Source organism: Arachis hypogaea, chromosome 17, assembly GCF_003086295.3.
Source record: "Arachis hypogaea cultivar Tifrunner chromosome 17, arahy.Tifrunner.gnm2.J5K5, whole genome shotgun sequence".
In the NCBI taxonomy this organism is placed as follows: Eukaryota; Viridiplantae; Streptophyta; class Magnoliopsida; order Fabales; family Fabaceae; genus Arachis; species Arachis hypogaea.
Window position 1 is genome coordinate 19,342,050 of NC_092052.1, and position 19,810 is coordinate 19,361,859.

Sequence of the window (19,810 nt, forward strand, 5' to 3'; positions counted from 1 at the left end):
GGCTAACCGGGATTGATCACCCTGGAAGCTCCGATTAGGGCAGGAATACTACAAGCAAACCTATGGCCTACCAGCCAAACGATAAAGTTAGAAACTCAAGTTTTGAATATTTCTCAAAGGTAACTAATCAGCCTACAAATAGTAAAAAAGCCTACCGGCTCGACGACAAAGCGAATAAGGCACACGTTTTTGATGATAAACGAGTCAACTAAGATATATAAAAGCAATTCATAAAACTAGGGCAACACATCAGCCCAATAAGTCTCAAGGCTTATACAACCAGGGAAATACAAACGTCCCAATAAATCTAAGTACAAAGCTACAAAAAAGGGGGGAGGGGGGATAACAACGGCAACTAGTTGGGAGCTCCTCCCTTCTTTGGGATATCTACAATTTTGCCATCCTGGACCATCTTGAAGGCCCCAACCAAGGAAGTGTCAAGGTCGGGAGCTAACACAGCGATTTGAGCCTTGATCCCCTCCTCGATACCCACGACAACCTTCTTGGCGTCCCTCACTATATCCTTGTTCTTCTTCTTCAGGGAGGCGACCTCCTGATAAGCAGCCTGAGCTGACCTCTCGACTTCACCATGCTTCTCCTCAAGCTCTTTCAACTTTTTCTCCAACTCCTTGACCTTGGCCTCTGTGGAGATAGCCTGACCCCTAGCAGTATTCAAATCCTTAGAAAGGAAAGGGTCGCGCTCCACTAGCCTGTTGATCTCGACGGCATCTTCCTCTGCCTTCTTATCCTTCTCGGTAAGCTGAGACTTGAGGGACCCCTCCCGAGCCATCAAGTCAGCAATGTCTTTGTGGACAGCATGTAGCTTCCCCTCCATAACCTGGCATTGGGCCAAAACGGGCTCCGCCTTCCGGGTAATGGCAGCAGCCAAGAAAAGGCTGCGATAAACCCATTTTGCTTGGGCAGCAAGGTTCTCCTCCTAAAAGAACTCCTCGGTCCCCGGGAGGAGTTGAGAGTCAATAAATCCCCCAGCATCAAAACTCCTTTCCATCACCGTTAGAGTCTCCCCGAAATGTCCCTTTCGTTTCTTAGGATTAGGCACGATAGTCAAGTCGGGATCAGTTCCAGAGCCAGCCTTCTGCTCTAGAATCGGCTCCTCCACAGCCATGCTGCCCGGAGAGCTCTCAGCAGGAGCGTTCCCGGAAGGCTGGGAGTCGACCTGACCCCTTGCAGCAGCCTGGCCACTCCACTCACCAGCGGTGTCGAAACTAGGATTGTCCGAATGGGTGGCCGAGGAATCATCGTCATCACTTTCACGAAAGTGGGCCATGAGGTCGGCTGACGTGGCGAAAATTAGCGAGTTAAGAAATTATTATAAGAGATACGTTGCAAGTACAGTCCTTAACCAACCGAATTCCGTTTATCAATTTAGAAGGGTTGTCACAAAAATTAGAATTAAAATACTGGGAGTATGAATCCCAGGTCGTCTCCCAACGAGTTGCAGAAAGATGTGTTATTTTATTAATCAGATGTTTTCTAAAATTGGTTAAATTGATAAACAAGATATTAAATTAGAGAATTTATGTAATTTAAATAAAAACCTTGACTGGGAGTAGATTAGTTGGAAGCCCTATCCTTGATGGAGTTCTCTCAAGATTAAAATGATAATTGAAGGTTGTTCTACTTAGTTACCCTTTACTAGGTAAAGGAAAGTCAAGCAAGTTGGAAAGTTATTTCTGGTCACAAGTCCTAATCCTCTTCCTTGGGAAGGACTAGTGTCAATGACTAGAGGCGATCCAACAATAAATCCAATTACAATTTTTCTCTTGAGTAATCCAACTCAAGGTTTCCTTTCAATCATCTCCCAATCAAGTTATGGAACTACTCACTCATTATGAATGTAAATTTCACAAAATAAGGGAGAGAGATACTGAAAGACATAATAAATAATAATCAAAAGGATTAATTAAAAATAAAAATAGTTCTTGTATAAATAAATTCTAGAAATAATTCAAGAGTAACTCTGAGTAAATAAAGGACATGAACGAGTAAGTGACAAGTAAGGAAACAAACTAGAATGACGAAGTCTTGACGGAGGTAATAACTCTTCTCGATATCCCAATCCAAAAAGCAATTAAAACCCAAATCCTAAAATCCTAAGAACTATGAATGTGTAGAGAGAAAACCTAGAGAAGAGGTAAAATCAGATCTAAAACTAAACTATGTGGAATGAATGTTGTCCCCTGGTCTCTGCATGTTCCCTGGCTCTAATCTACTTTTCTGGGCCAAAAATTGGGTCAAAATAGGGCCCAAAATCGCCCCCAGCGAATTCTGCAGATTCTGCAGATCGCGCTCGTCACGCGATCGCGTCATCCAGGCGTTTGTGTCATCCAGCGTTTTGCCTTGCCATGCGTGCACGTCGTCCACGCCTTCGTATCTCGTGTGCAGTTTCCAATCCGCGCGGTCGCGTGAGCCATGCGTCCGCGTCACTGCAATTTCCTCTATATCGCGCGGTCGTGTGAGCCATGCGTCCGCGTCACTTCTCGCTGGTCATCTCCTCAATTTCTTGTGTTCCTTCCATTTTTGCAAGCTTCTTTTCTAATCTCCAAGTCATTCATGCCCTATACAGCCTGAAACACTTAACACACAGATCACGGCAGCGAATGGAGTAAAGGAGAATTATAATACAAAATTAAGAGTCTCTAGGAAGCAAATTTTCAACCATAAAGTATTTTTAGGAAGGAATTATAAATGCATGCTTATTTAATGAATAAGTGGGTAAAGATTTGATAAAACCACACAATTAAACACAATATAAACCATAAAATAATAGTTTATCAACCTCCCCACACTTAGATATTAGCATGTCCTCATGCTTAGTTGAAGGAAACAAAATAAATGAGTAGGAAGATGTAGAACTCATGCAATGCAATGCAACCTATATATATATATATATATATATATATATATATATATATATATATATGAATGCAACTATATGATTCTTGTCTACCTGGTTAAAAGTAAATAAGCTCTTCTAGACAATCACAAATCAAATTCCACTAATTCAATTCTTATACAGTAAGAACAGATAAAAATGCAAGAAGGTAGCTCATGAAAGCAGGGAACATAGAATTTAAGCATTGAACCCTCACTGACGATGTATGTATGCTCTAATCTCTCTAGTGTATAGGGTAATCACTCTATCCTTCTCTAATCATGTTTTCTAATTTTTGTTCTTCACCTAACCAATCAACAACAATTAATATACCAATGCAAACATCATGAGGTCTTTTCAAGGTTGTAATGGGGCCAAGGTAGGGGTAAGGGTACATATATGGCTAAGTAAGCTCATAAATTGAATCTTTAATTAACCCAAGCTTTCACCTAACACATATATATTCTTTATAGCTTAAATTTCAAACCTAGCTACCCAAAATTTCTCTTTCACATTCCATACTCATGTATCAACTTTTATTTTAATTTTATCATACATGCATTGATCTTTGAATTCTTAACTTAACATTGGGGTAATTTTGTCCCCTTATTTAATAATTGAAATTTTTTGGATTTTTTTTAAATGCAGCTTATCAATGCACATAGATTTTTAATTCCTATAGTTTTACATGAGTAGGTACCCAAATTCCCATTATATTATCATGACACATTCCCTTATTATCTTTTGTTCCCACAATTTTCCCATACTTAATTGACATACCATCTTATCTTAAGCTAACCAAAGATTCAATTGGGATATATAATTGTTTTTCCGCTTAAGGTTAGTGATGTGGTAAAATAAAGAACAAATGGGATTTAAAAGCTCAAGGTGGCTAACAAAGGTAACTTAAGGGGTAGGCTTAATTTGGATAAGTGAGCTAAACAAATAATGGCCTCAATCATATGCAAGCATATAAATATATTAAACATTGGACATATAGGATGAAACAAAATATAAATTACAATCATAGAGAAGTGAACACACAAGAATAAAATAATTATGGTAAAATAATGTAACCATGTATAAAGGCTCAAATATCACCGGTTGTGTGTTCTTTAGCTAAAAAAAAAAATCATGTTCCAAATATAACTTCAAGCAAATCTAACATTAAAGTTTTAATTAAAATTAGTGAAATTTTGTTCTAAAAATAAGGTCGTAGAAGAAACTTATTGTATTTTCAATCAAGTAGAATATGCATACAACTAATCTATTACTATGCAATCTATCCTATTCTACAAAAGAAAAACTAACTAAATATCCTATTTTATTGGTGTTAGGGAAGAGAAATCACCTCCGGAAGTCAGGTACTGACCGACCTCCCCACACTTAAGGCTTTGCACCGTCCTCGATGCCATCTGTCAGGAACAAAGGTGGGCTGGTAGCAGTATCTCCACAGTCGGGACCGTCATGGCTCCCTATGCTGGTAAAGGAAGTGGAGTCCGGGGTGTCTAAGTCTCTGTATTTTCCCTTAAGTAGCTCCTTGAGGTATGTGAATTGGCGCTAGTTACGGCGCTCTCTTAGCTTTGCTTTGTGTTCCTGCCGATCCAACCTTTGAAGTATCTGATGGAGCAGTTGATTGGTTGTAGGTGCTTGTGGTGTTGAAGGAGGAATGTCTTCAGCCAGTTCAGTAGGCTGGCTTGTAGTGGCTGCTAGAGGTCTGATATATTTCCCGTTAGGGACATACTGATCATCCCGTGGGAGCATGGCTTTGGTGTCCCCAGCTCTGTAGCAGACTCCGGCTGCTGAGACAAGATTTGAGACCAAGGCGGGAAAAGGTAAGTTGCCCGCGATTTGTACGTGTCCCATAGCATTCCGGATGTGTCTTGGTAGGTTCAGAGGTTGATCTGTAAGGATGCACCATAGTAGAACGGCCATGTCTGCAGTGAAGGAGGACTCGTGAGTGCTCGGAAAGACGTAATGGGACATAATCTATGCCCATACGCGAGCCTCCAGGGTAAGTGCTGAAGCCGATATTCCCTTAGGACGGGAACGATGGTATCCGTAGATCCATCTGCTGCCAGGTAGGACGATGACTCAGAACAACGTCCCAGTCAAATTGGTACATCTGGCGCTTGAGTGCGGCCTCTTGAAATGCGTCCAGTCCTTCTGGAGTAGGGGGGAGATCTAAAGCTCGTTGAATGGCCTCTTCTGTAATGGGGACTTGCTTCTGACGGACATAAACAGACTGCAGGGTTGGCAGATGAAAATTGGAGTAGAACTCAACTACCCAGGAAAGATTAACCTACCTTTGCTGTCTCTGTAGGAAATCCCATTGTCTTCGTACAATTTGTGGCTCAACAAATTCAGCAATATGGTTTGGGAGGATAAGAAGGTATTCATTGTTGTAACTCCTTTCTGCCAGGATGGAGAACATCTGCTCACAGTAGCGATTGGTAAATCATGCAGTGTCCTTTGCTGGGAAGGCTTTCTCTTTATCATCAACCTTTATAATCCTCTTAATTCTTTTTGTTGAGGGTTTAACTGCAGTTGAAGATGGCTCTGCCACTAATGCTCATTTTGTTCCTCTCTTTGCTGTTGATTTGGGGGCAGCTTTCTCCTTGCCTTTCTTGGTGGCCATCCTAAAAGAAAGAAAGGAAAAGTATGTTAAAATGTCAAGGGTTGGAGCAAGGAAGAGGGCGGAAAAAGTGGTAATCAATGCACATTAGAAGATGAATGATGTTAACACATGGTCATGACAACATGTGGAAAATCATCAATGGAAATATAACGAGTGCATATGGGGACAATTAAATGCAAGGTGTTTATTGGCATGCAGGCAAAGGCATGAGTAGCATAGATCAAGCATTCAATGTCCAAGTTAGATTACCAAGCCTTTCAAACTGATAATTTGTTTGTAATGACAATTATATTAAATTAATATGATATGAAAAAGGGTTTTGTGAAAAGCAAGTATTTAGAGTAGGAGAATAAAAGAATTAAAAAATAGTGCACAATGCAATACGGGCGTTTTCACAAATACATAGCATGCATGGTAAATAAGCTATTGAAAGTATTAAATTGAACATGCAAGCAACCCTTTTAAAAGATATAATTATCAAACAATTCCTGAATAATCCACAAGCAAACCATAAGGAATAATAATGACCCTAAGAAACATCCAACACCAATTAAAAGAAAAAGAAAGAAAAGGAAAATATGGATAATGCAAGTAAAAAGAAGAAGAAAAGGAGAAGAAAACATAAATTAAGAAGAAGAATAGAAAAGTAAAGAGGGAAGAAGAAAAGAAAAACCTTGATAATGGTGGTGAGAGAGAGAGAGAGAGAGAGTAGAAAGTGAGAAAGAATGAAGGAGAAAGAAAGAGGAAGAAAATAATGAGGAAGGAAAAGAAAAAGTAGGATTTGGGGAAGAGAAAGATAAGATATTTGGCAAATTAGGATAAGCTGTGCGGCGCAAGCGACGCGGACGCGTGGGGTACACATTCGCGCGGATGGTGCTTAGATGGGTCGACGCGATCGCGTCGGTCACGCGGACGCGTGACTTGTTTTGTGCTACTGGCGCGAGGGCAGCCTCGCACTCGCACAACTCTCTGTTCAAAATGCATTATTGCCAAATTCCAGGGTGACGCGGTCACGTGGTGGACGCGATCGCGTGAGTGGCCATTATAGGGATATAATGCGGACGAGTGAGCCATGCGTCCGCGTGGTAAGGCTTGTGCGTTCAGCACCAGTCCAGCACCACTCTAGCACAACTTTCGGTCGTGCAACCTTTCTTACGTCGATTTCCAGGTCACGCGTCCGCGTGAGTGACGCGGACGCGTGGGAGGAATGTTTCCCATGTGACACGAGCGCATCAGCAACGCGGTCGCGTGGGGTGATTTGTGCCAAGGCACGCCTCCAGCCACACTCCCACGTGACTTTCTGTTCGATTTCTTATTCTCTCTGAGCCACCTGCGACGCGGACGCATCGGCGACGCTGGTGCGTCGCATGCTCTCCCTCTCTTCTCTTTTTTTTTTATTTTTTAAAATAAAAATATGCAAATGCAGATGCAAACTAAATGTGCGAATAATGAGAAGAGTTATTGAAAAAGAAAACTAAGAATAAAGAAAGGAACGATCATACCATGGTGGGTTGTCTCCCACCTAGCACCTTGCTTTAACGTCTGTAAGTTGGACGCTCCACTAGCTCAGTCTTCTGCTGTGAGTGGATCTTCCAAGAGGAAGATTTCTAACTCCTTGTTTTTTGTCACCTTCTCACCATGATATAGCTTCAAATGATGTCCATTAACTTTGATGAGTTCAGAGCTTGAAGGGTGACTTAGGTGAAAAACTCCGTACTGCTCAGCCTTCTCTACTCTATATAGGCCTTCCCATCTTGATCTCAACTTGCCTGGCATGAGCCTCAGCCTAGATTTGTAAAGGAGGACTAAGTCCTCAGGTTGGAACTCCTTCCTCTTGATGTGCTGATCATGTACAACCTTCATCTTTTCTTTGTACAGCCTTGAGTTCTCATAAGCTTCTAGGCGAAGGCTTTCCAATTCTTGCAATTGCAACTTTCTTTCAGCTTCGGCCTTCTCAAATCCCATGTTGCACTCCTTTACTGCCCAAAAGGCTTTGTGCTCTACCTCAACTGGGAGATGACAGGCTTTTCCATAAACTAAGCGGAAGGGACTCATCCCAATGGGTGTCTTGTATGCTGTTTTGTATGCCCAAAGTGCATCTTGTAGCCTGGTGCACCAGTCTCTTCTATGAGGTTTGACTATCTTCTGCAATATGCGCTTTATCTCTCTGTTAGACACCTCGACTTGCCCATTAGTCTGAGGATGGTAGGCTGTTGCTACTTTATGAATTATCCCATGCTTTTTCAGTAATCCCGTTAGTCTCTTGTTACAGAAATGGGTGCCTTGATCGCTCACGATCGCTCGTGGTGATCCAAAGCGACAAATGATATGGTTTCTAACAAAGGAAACAATAGTGTTAGCATCATCAGTGCGGGTAGGAATTGCTTCCACCCATTTAGAAACATAATCCACTGCTAACAATATATAAAAGTGACCATTAGCATTTGGAAATGGACCCATGAAGTCAATGCCCCAAACATAAAAAATTTCACAGAAAAGCATAATTTGTTGAGGCATCTCATCCCTCTTGGATATATTACCAAATTTTTGGCATGGGAAACAGGATTTACAAAATTCAGCAGCGTCTTTAAAAAGAGTAGGCCACCAGAATCCACAGTCTAAGATTTTTCTAGCTATTCTTTGAGGGCCAAAATGTCCTCCACTCTCAGATGAGTGACAGGCCTCTAAAATGGACTGAAATTCTGATTGAGGCACACACCTTCTAATTACCTGGTCAGCGCCACATCTCCATAAATATGGGTCATTCCATATATAATATTTAGACTCGCTTTTCAGCTTGTCTCTTTGATGCTTAGTAAAGTTTGGAGGAAAAGTGCGGCTAACTAGATAATTAGCTACAGGCGCATACCAAGGGGCTACTTCAGATACTTCTTGCAGGTTATCAAATGGAAAATTATCATTTATAGGAGTGGAGGTATCCTTAATGTGCTCAAGGCGACTCAAGTGGTATGCCACGAGATTTTGGTTACCACTCCTATCTTTAATTTCTAAATCAAATTCTTGTAGTATCAATATCCAACGTATAAGCCTTGGTTTGGACTCCTTTTTAGCTAATAAATACTTTAGAGCTGCGTGGTCTGAGTACACTACTACTTTTGTACCAAGTAAATAGGCTCGGAATTTATCCAGAGCGAAAACAATAGCGAGAAGCTCTTTCTCAGTAGTAGTGTAATTAGACTGAGCGGCGTCTAAAGTCTTAGACGCATAAGCAATTACAAAGGGGTCCTTACCTTCATGCTGAGCCAGCGCTGCTCCTACTGCATGGTTGGAAGCATCGCACATGATTTCAAATGGCTGGCTCCAGTCTGGTCCTCTCACAATTGGAGCTTGAGTCAGGGCAGTCTTCAGCTTATCAAACGCTTGTCTGCAATTCTCACTGAACTCGAACTCAATATCTTTTTGCAGTAATCTGGATAAGGGAAGTGCTACCTTACTGAAGTCCTTAATGAATCTCCGGTAAAAACCTGCATGGCCAAGTAACGAACAGACTTCCCTCACAGAGGAGGGGTAAGGTAAACTAGAAATAACATCCACCTTTGCTGGATCTACAGAAATGCCAGTATTAGACACAACATGTCCTAGCACAATCCCTTGTTTAACCATAAAGTGACATTTTTCAAAATTCAATACAAGGTTTGTACTGACACATCTATCTAATACTCTAGATAAACTATCTAAGCAAAGACTAAAGGAATCACCATAAACGCTAAAATCATCCATAAAAACCTCCATACAGTTCTCAATAAGGTCAGAGAAAAGACTCATCATGCACCTTTGGAAAGTAGCTGGTGCATTGCACAAGCCAAAGGGCATTCTCTTATAAGCATAAGTCCCAAAAGGACATGTAAAAGTAGTATTTTCCTGATCTTCAGGAGCTATATAAATCTGGAAATAACCTGTGTAACCATCTAAAAAGCAATAATGTGATTTACCTGACAGGTGATCCAGCATTTGATCAATAAATGGAAGGGGGTAGTGATACTTACGAGTGGCTTGGTTGAGACACTTGTAATCAATGTAGACTCTCCAGGCGTTCTGTACCTCTGGTTGCTATGAGCTCTCCATGCTCATTCTTCACTGTAGTGACTCCAGACTTCTTGGGCACCACTTGTACTGGGCTTACCCATTCACTGTCTGAGATGGGGTAGATGATATCTGCCTCAAGTAGTCTGGTCACTTCCTTTTTGACAACCTCTAAGATAGTGGGGTTCAGTCTTCTCTGGGGTTGACGAACAGGCCTTGCTTCCTCTTCTAAAAATATCTTGTGTTCACAAACTTGAGGGTTGATGCCTACTATATCTGTCAAACTCCACCCAATTGCCTTCTTGTGCCTCCTCAGCACACTAAGTAGCTGCTCTTCTTGTTGAGAAGTGAGTTCCCTTTCAATGATAACTGGGAACTTCTCCTTGTCCTCAAGGTAAGCATATTTGAGGTGTGGAGGGAGGGGTTTTAGTTCTAACTTCTGCTCATGGCCAGGCTCTGGATTGTCTGGAGCTGGTGACAATGGTAAAGTACTTTCGTTGTCCTCAAAAAGTGTCCCCACACTCGAACCTTGTCCTATGTACTTCTCTTTGAACTCCTCCTGGTGAACTTCAGCCACAGTTTCATCTATGATGTCACACTGGAGGATAGAATGATCTTCCGGAGGGTGCTTCATAACTCCATTCAGATTGAAGCTTACTACTCGGCCGTCTATTTCAAAAGAGTATGTTCCTGAAAAAGCATCCAATTTGAACTTCGAGGTCTTTAGGAATGGTCTTCCGAGTAGGATTGATGATGGATTCTCTGAGTCATTTGGGGCATCTCCAGGATATAAAAGTCAATGGGAAATGTGAGCTCCTTAATGCCCACTAATACATCTTCAGCAACTCCAACCACTGTAATAATGCTTTTATCTACTAACACAAAACGAGCTGCCGACCTTTTTAAGGGAGGGAGCCTCAAAATATCATATATAGACAAAGGTATTATACTCACACATGCTCCTAAATCACACATGCAGTCAGAAAATACCACACCACCAATAGTACAATTAACCATGCATAGACCTGGATCACTACACTTTTCAGGTATACCTCCCATTAAAGCAGATATAGAACTACCTAAAGGAATAGTTTCTAATTCATTAATTTTGTCTTTATGTATACATAAATCTTTTAGAAACTTTGCGTATTTAGGTACCTGCTGAATAACATCAAAAAAGGAAACAGTTACCTCAACCTTTTTGAATATCTCTACCATTTTGGGATTAGGTTCCAACTGCTTCCTGGGCTTCCTTGCAAGTTGTGGGAATGGAATAGGAATGGTGTTTTCTGCAGTGTCTGCGCCCTTTGGTGCTTCTTCCTGTGATTGAGCTTCTTCTTCTGCAGCCATGTCCTATATGTCCTCTTTCTCCTCAACATCTTCTATTTCCACTACCTCTTCAGCTGAGGCGTGTTCTGGTGGGTTTGGCTCCTCTTGATTCCTCTCTTGCAATGTGGTTCCGGACCTTAAGGTGATGGCATTGATACCACCCTTTGGATTGGATAAGGGTTGAGAAGGAACTCCACTAGAGCTTGCCTGTTGAGTGTTTGAAGTATTGGGTGGTGCCAACTGAGAGATGAGAGCTTGTATAGCGGATGCTAGGCCATTAAGTGAACTTTCCATGTTCCTTTGTCCTTGTGCAATGGATTGAAGAGCATCGTCACTTGGAGAAGAATTTTATTGAGTGATCTACGGAACTTGTTGTTGGTTGTGTTGTGGTCCTTGGGACTGCCTCAGGTGAGGTGCTCTGTAAGGCTGGTTCTGGTTCTGCTACCTGTTGTTGTTATTATTCCACCTCTGATATCCTTGATTGTCTCTATCTCCTCTGTTATTGTTGTCCCTCCAATTCTGGTTAGAATTATCTCTCCAACCTTGGTTAGAACTGTCCTGCCATCCATGGTTGTAATTGCCACCTTGATTGTACTCTTGGTTGGGGCGGTCATAGAAGTTATGAGTGGCTGCCACAGTGTTGTCTTCCTGCTGGAGCTACGGACATTCATCAGTATAATGGCTGTAATCAGCATAGATCCCACACACTCTCTAGGGGACTAACTGTTGGCTTTGCTATGCTTGTTGTTGACTCAACTGCATCTGCTTCAGTAAGTTGGTCATTTCACATATACTCTGAGCCAGAGCAGTAGTTTCTTTGCTAGAAGATACCTCTACAACAGCTTTTGACCAGCCTTGTTTCTGCCTATGATTCCGAGTAGATTCAGCTAGGTCACTGATCAGTTACCATGCCTCATCAGTGGTCTTGTACTTTTTCATAGACTCATTGCTAGCACTTTCCAATGTGGTCTTATCTTGAGGCCTCATGCCCTGTGTGACGTAGCCGAGCAACACTATCTTGTCAATCATATGGTGGGGACATGCTTCCAGAAGGTTGTTGAAGTGCTCCCAGAATTCATAGAGAGTCTCGGATTCGTCCTGAACAATCATGGAAATGTCCTTCCTCAGTTTATCAGTAACTTCAGTTGGAAAGAATTTTTCCAAAAATTCCCTTCTAAGCATATCCCAGTCAAAAACTGTTGCTGCGGGTTGAGTGTAGTACCACTCTCTTGCCTTTCCCTCAAGAGAGAATGGGAAAAATTTTAACAAAATAGAAGTTTCATCTACACCATCACGCCTGACAGTAGAACAGGCTGCTTGGAAATCCCTCATGTGCTTGATAGGCTCTTGAGCAGGTAAGCCATCAAACTTAGGCATCAAGTTGAGCAGTGCAGTCTTTATTTCAAAGTCTGTAGCCACTGTTGGGTGATGCGCTTGAAACGGTTGCATTGTGAAATCAGGGGCTCCAGCCTCCTGGATAGTAACTCTCCTAGGTGCTGCCATGTCACCTACACGTAAATCAATCGAATCAGCAGAAAGGGAGCTTGTTTCTTCTTCAAGTGACATTTCAGATTCGCCCTCAGAGAGGACTAACCGACGCCGAGCTTGCCTTATTCATGAGATAGTTCTTTCAATCTCAGGATCAAATACTGGCAAGCTTGGATCAGGAAGTGAACGCGTCATTTAACAAAAGAAACATGTAGCTCATAGTAGCAAAAATTAAATAAAATACAATTAAATAAATTCCAATCAATAACTTAGCACTCTATTGCAACTCCCCGGCAACGGCGCCAAAAATTGACGTGGCAGAAATTGGCGAGTTAAGAAATTATTATAAGAGATACGTTGCAAGTACAGTCCTTAACCAACCGAAATTCCGTTTATCAATTTAGAAGGGTTGTCACAAAAATTAGAATTAAAATACTGGGAGTATGAATCCCAGGTCGTCTCCCGACGAGTTGCAGAAAGATGTGCTACTTTATTAATCAGATGTTTTCAAAAATGGTTTGAGTTGATAAACAGGAAATTAAATTAGAGAATTTATGTAATTTTAAATAAAAACCTTGACTGGGAGTAGATTAGTTGGAAGCCCTATTCTTGTTGGAGTACTCTCAAGATTAATTGATAATTGAAGGTTGTTCTGCTTAGTTTCCCTTTACTAGGTAGAGGAAAGTCAAGCAAGTTGGAAAGCTATTTCTAGTCACAAGTCCTAATCCTCTCCCTTGAGAAGGACTAGTGTCAATGACTCGAGGGCGATCCAACAATAAACCCAATTACAATTTTTCTCTTGAGTAATCCAACTCAAGGTTTTCTTTCAATCATCCCTCAATTAAGTTATGGAACTACTCACACATTATGAATGTAAATTTCACAAAATAAGGAAGAGAAATACTGAAAGACATAATAAATAATAATCAAAAGGATCAATTAAAAATAAAAATAGTTCTTGTATAAATAAATTCTAGAAATAATTCAAGAGTAACTCTGAGTAAATAAAGGACATGAAAGAGTAAGTGACAAGTAAGGAAACAAACTAGAATGACGAAGTCTTGACAGAGGTAATAACTCTTCTCGATATCCCAATCCAAAAAGCAATTAAAATCCAAATCCTAAAATCCTAAGAACTATGAATGTGTAGAGAGAAAATCTATAGGAGAGGTAAAATTAGATCTAAAACTAAACTATGCGGAATGAATGTTGTCCCGTGGTCTCTGCATGTTCTCTGGCTCTAATATGCTTTTCTGGGCCGAAAATTGGGTCAAAACAGGGCCCAAAATCGCCCAAGCGAATTCTGCAGATTCTACAGATCGCGCTCATCTCGCGATCGTGTCATCCAGGCGTTCGTGTCATCCAGCATTTTGCCTTGCCACGTGTGCGCGTCGTCCACGCCTTCGCGTCACGTGTGCAGTTTCCAATCCACGTGGTCGCGTGAGCCATGCGTCTGCGTCACTTCTCGCTGGTCATCTCCTCAATTTCTTGTGTTCCTTCCATTTTTGCAAGCTTCTTTTCTAATCTCCAAGTCATTCATGCCCTATACAGCCTGGAACACTTAACACACAGATCACGGCATCGAATGGAGTAAAAGAGAATTATAATACAAAATTAAGAGTCTCTAGGAAGCAAATTTTCAACCATAAAGTATTTTTAGGAAGGAATTATAAATGCATGCTTATTTAATGAATAAGTGGGTCAAGATTTGATAAAACCACACAATTAAACACAATATAAACCATAAAATAATGGTTTATCATCGGCCATGGTAGTTTTTCCGTCGGCCATGGAGACGGCAAAGAAACAAAGAGAGAAGTAAGACGTAAACTATCGGCAAGAAACACCATAAACAGAAAGCAAAAGTAAAAACTAGGGAAACAAGGTGGTAACCTACTAACATGGGATCGACCGACTTTTCGGTGCCCCATCACCAAATGAGGGTTCAATTTCTTAGAACCAAAAATCGCCAACAATACGTCGGCGATCCGGCGGTTCTCCTCACTCATCCTCTCGTAAGTTTCTTTTATTAAATAGTCTGAGCCTGCCCCGAATCTCTAGTAAGTCGGGATCCTCCTTCCCCCCCCCCCCCAGCGTAAGCCAAAAAGGGTGATAACCCGGAGTGGGCCTCACCTTAAAGAAGGTGCTCTTGAAATGGTGGAAGGAATCTTTGAAGAGTCCAAATATTCTACGGCCTTGAATGGCCCGGAATGACATATACCCCTTTTTCATTTTTCCCTCACGGGAAGGGTTCGTTAAGAGGAAGAGATATAAGAAGATGTTTATGGAGGCCGGGATCTCCAGATACTTGACGAGAGGACTTTTGCTGGTAAAGAATTTTAATAGAAATAATCACATTGTAAGTATAGTTTCTAAACCAGCAAAGAATCCTTTCGTACAAAAACTTTGGTTGTCACAAGTAACAAAACCCAATAAAATTTATAACCAAAGTATTAAAACCTCGGGTCGTCTCTCAAGGAATTACAGGGAAGTATGATTTATTATTGGTTATGAAATTGTATATTTTTGGGTTTTTGAAATAAGGAACAAGTAATTTAAATAGCAAGAAAAATAAATTAGTAATTATAAAGACTCTTGGTAAGGTATGAGAACTAGAAATCCCATTCTAGTTATCCTTATCAGGTGTGATGAGAATTATTATTGCTCCCACTTAGTTAACCCTTACTAAATAAAGGAAAGTCAAGTGGACTAATTAACTTGATTCCTCAAGTCCTAGTCAACTCCTGTGGAAAGACTAGCTTTAGAGGGATCCAAATCAATCAGCAATTCCCAATTTTCAATCAACCGCTGAGTTTGACACCTCAGGTATCACCAATTATTCGACCAAAGCCAAAAGGAAAAAATCTAAATTACTTATATCATAAATAGAAAGAAACAATCTTAAATCTGAAATACCTCGAATTGTATTGAATCAAATTAAACATAAGAATCCATAAGCCAATTTGGAAAAATAAACAACTAAAGTAATTCAATGAATAAAAATAGAAGAGAATATAAAGTAAAGGAATATTGAACCTGGAATGAAGAAACAATCCTAAAATTAATAGAAATCCTAAATCCTAAATCCTAAGAGAGATGAGAGAGCCTCTCTCTCTAGAGAACTACATCTAAAACCTAAAATTGTGAATTATCAAAGTTGTATGAGTTGTCTCTCTTGATTCTCTCATTCTCTGGCTTCTATTCTGTGTTTCTGGGCTTGGATTTGGGCCAAAAAGGGTCCAGAAATCGCTAAGGGCGACTTTTGCAATTTTCTGCACGTGGCGTCCATCACGCGTGCGCGTGGGTCACGCGTGCACATCATTTGGAGTTTTCCTTGCCACGCGTACGTGTCAATCACACGTTCGTGTCGTTTATGCTCTGCGCCTAGGCACATGTCCGCGTCGTCCATGCGTGCGCGTCTCGGCCATTTTGCGCTAGGCACGCATCCGCGTCGTCCATGCGTGCGCGTCGCTACCATTTTCTTCAAAACTCCTTTTTGTGCGTTCCTTCCATTTTTGCGTGTTTCCTTTCTGTCCTCTAAGCCATTCCTGCCCTATAAAGCCTGAAATTACTTAACACACAGATCACGGCATCGAATGGTAATAAAGGATAATTAAAATAATTATTTTTAAGGCATAGGAAACATATTTTCACATATATCATAAAATAAGGAAGGAATTGTAAAACCATGCAAATCTTATGAATAAGTGGGTAAAGAATTGATAAAAACACTCAATTGAGCACAAGATGAATCATAAAATAGGGGTTTATCAACCTCCCCGTACTTAAACATTAGCATGTCCTCATGCTAAATTCAAGAGAAAAGAGTGAAGGTAGAATGGTGGAATCTTATGCAATGCAATCTATTCTAAATGCAAGCTACCTAAATGAATCATGCAATTCTAATTATTATCCACTTATATATATAAAGCTTACATGTGGTCAAATTGATTCATATTTTCAACGAATCATATATGTACAACAAAGGCCAAACCATATTAAAACACATTCACAATCGAGTTGAGTTAAATGATTTCACAAACTTGCAAGACAATTAATAATTAAACATGGATATACGGAAATGAGCTATTGAACCCTCACTGGATTTGTGTTTACTCTCTAATCACTCAGTGTTTAGGGTTAATCACTCTATCCTTCTTCTAGTCATGCTTTCTAAAACTTTGTTCTTCATCTAACCAATCAACAAATATATAATGTATACATGCAAACATCATGAGGACTTTTTTCAAGGTTGTAATGGGGCTAAGGTAAAGATGAGGGTATATATAAGGCTAAGTGAGCTATAAATTGAATCTTTGATTAGTCTAAGATCTCACCTAACATATACATACTCTATAAAATTTTAAAATTTTGCCTAGCTTCCCATAATTTTCCCACTTTTGTATCACATACTCATGCACCAAACTTATTTTTTGATTTTATCCCATGTGCATTGATTTCTTTATTAAACTTAATAATGGGGTAATTTTGTCCCCTTATTTATTTATTTAATTAAACAGATTTTTTTTGAAACATAAATACAATATATTAATGCACATGGTATTTTGAATTATTCTGGTTTCACATGAGCATGCTCCCAAATTTCAAATGATTTATAGAGTTACTACCTTCCTATCAATCCAAGTTCCCACAGTTTCCCCACACTAAGTTGATACATAATCTCTATCTTAAGCTAACCAAAAATTCAATTTGGGATTTTTAATTTGTTTTTCTGCTTAAGGCTAGTGATGTGGTTATAGAACAAAAGGGGATTAAAAGGCTCAAGGGGGCTAACAAAGGTGATTGAAAGGGTAGGCTATTTGGGGTAAGTGAGTTAAAACAAGTAATGGCCTCAATCACATGCAAGTATGTAAATACATTCTATATTGGACATATAGACTGAAACAAAGTAAAGATTGCAAGCATAGAAATGAAGGGCGAAACACACAAGAATGAAAATTATGGTTAAATGTAACCATGCAATTAAGCTAAAAAACTCACGGATTGTGTGTTCTTTGGCTCAAAAATCATATATCAGTTATGTATATCATGCAAGTAGAAATTAAGAGTTTCCATTCAACTCAATGTGAATCTTTGAATGGCTCTTATAAAAATAAGTATTTTCCTTGAAAATAATATTGTCAATTAACCAACATTTATTGCTATATATATATATAGTATGTGTGTGGATTGTTGTGATTCTGAAAAACTAAAAATTTCTAGTTTACTCTTTTATTTTCCATTAAACCATATTATTATATGCTAAAAGGGTAAACTAAACTAATTAATCCATATTTTTTATATCACAACTAATAAGCTAAAAGTGCAAATTAAACTAAATATCTAGGATATATATAAACTAAAGTGCAAAATGTAGAAATAAAGTAGAAATAAACAGAAATACAGCAAAAGAAAATGTGCAAGTATTGAAAGACAAATAAGATGAAATAAAATAAAAATACAGAAAATAAACAAAATAGGATAAAAAGAGTCTGAAAGTGGTTCACCAAAATAAAGTCTGCCGGAGATGGTGACCTCCTCACACTTAAATAATAGCATCATCCTCGATGCTCAATCAAGCTAGGTGTGAAGAAGTGGCATCTCCGAAAGGATGTACTTGCTGGTGTCTCTGTGGGCTCTGGTAGTGATAGTGCCTGTGGCTCTGCCTGGATCGGTGTCTGTGAGTCTGATGGTTGTGTCTGCGAAGGCTCCTCATGCTGGGGCTCTGCTTGCTGGGATGCTACCTGTTGTTGCTCTGCACGTGCCTCCTTCTCATGATCATCCGCCTCCTCCTCAGATGGCTCTGATGGTGTGTCAGGCTAGGAGGGGATGTCATGCTGGCCAGATCGGATCATCAACTTTAAATGCTCATAGCGTCGCTTGCTGCGACACTCAGTCCTCTCATATCGCCGCTGGTTGCGACACTCCATCTGATCCAACCGGTCAAATAGGCGGTGCACGAGGTGGTAGATGGGCTCTGCAGCAGGTGGAGGTACTGTGGTGGTGGCTGGTGCAGCAGGGGTTGAACGGGCAGCAGAAGATGTGGCTGCCTCAGCGGAGGCAGTGAGAAATGGAGGTCTGTAGCCCAAAGCCTAGAATTTCCTGTTGTGTGGGATAATCTTCTTGCAGTCTGCGGTGGTTGGCTTCTCATCAGCAATCTCCCAGGGCACGTCAGCTCGGCGGCCCAGCTGAGTGATCAAATATGGGAAAGATAGAGTGCCTCAGACATGGACCTTGGCCATGTAGTATCGGATAAAGCGGGGAAGATATAGGTCCTTGCCCTCCATCACACACCAAATGAGGGTAATCATGGCAGCTGGCACCTCAGTCTCATGAGTGCTCGGCATCACATAGTTGCTCAGAATTTGTTGCCATAGCCGAGCCTCATCATTCAAATAGATAAGTTTTATTCCCTTTGGGGCCATTGTTGTCTTACCCATGACCCATGGGATAGTAGGATCGAGAGCTATAGTCGCTTCACTGCGTTCCAATCAAACCTCATAAATCTCATATCCTCCTCAGCCTGCTGATAACCATCTGGTTTATCTGATTTAGGTAGGAGCTGGAGGATATTTTCTATTGCTTCTTTAGTAACCAGAATCTGTTTGGCTCTGAGCTATACTGTGTCTAGGGTTGTTTTGAAGTAGTTACAGTAGAATTCTCTGACCTAGGATGCATTGACCTCAATTAGGTTCCTTTCCAAAAAGAACCAGCCTCTCTGTTTAATTTGTTCTGAGGTGTATTGTTGTAGTTCTTCTGGAATTTTGAGGGTCTTTTCCAGGTATAGGTTCCTTCAAGTTACAAAGACCGGATACTTCAGCTCACAGTATCTATTGGCAAACTTGACCGGGTCTGTGGCTGGCAGAAGCTGATCAGCCTTTTCCTGTAGAGTAAAATTCTTCTCCTGCCAGGAATCATCATGGAGGATATCCAAAATCGTGGTAGAAGATTCGCCTCTTTTCCTTTTGCCAGTGGTTGCTTTGCCCTTTCCTTTGCTTTTGGGGTCTGACATCCTGAAAAGCAGAAGTTACAGGATATAGTTTATTAAACAAAAGCAGGAAACCAGGTAAGCAAATAGTATGTGAACAATGTAAGCATAGAGGAGAAAAAGAGGAAAAAGAGCAATATAAGCATGAAGTGAGTTAAATAAATATAAAATTTGGGACTGTATTCAAGTTAAAAGTCAGAGAATAAAAATCACAATCCAAAATCTATGATATGCGGAATTCTTTGTTAATTAGGAACAACAGTAATCATGCCATGAAATGGGTTAAAAATAGTTAGGTAAAAACCAAAAGAGGGGTTAGAAAGTTAAAGTAGTTAAGAGTTAAAAAAATGATGTTAAAGTAAGTGGCATGGTGTTGTGGTTCCTTAGTGACAAAAATTGTACAAACTTGAAGAACAAGCAACTCATA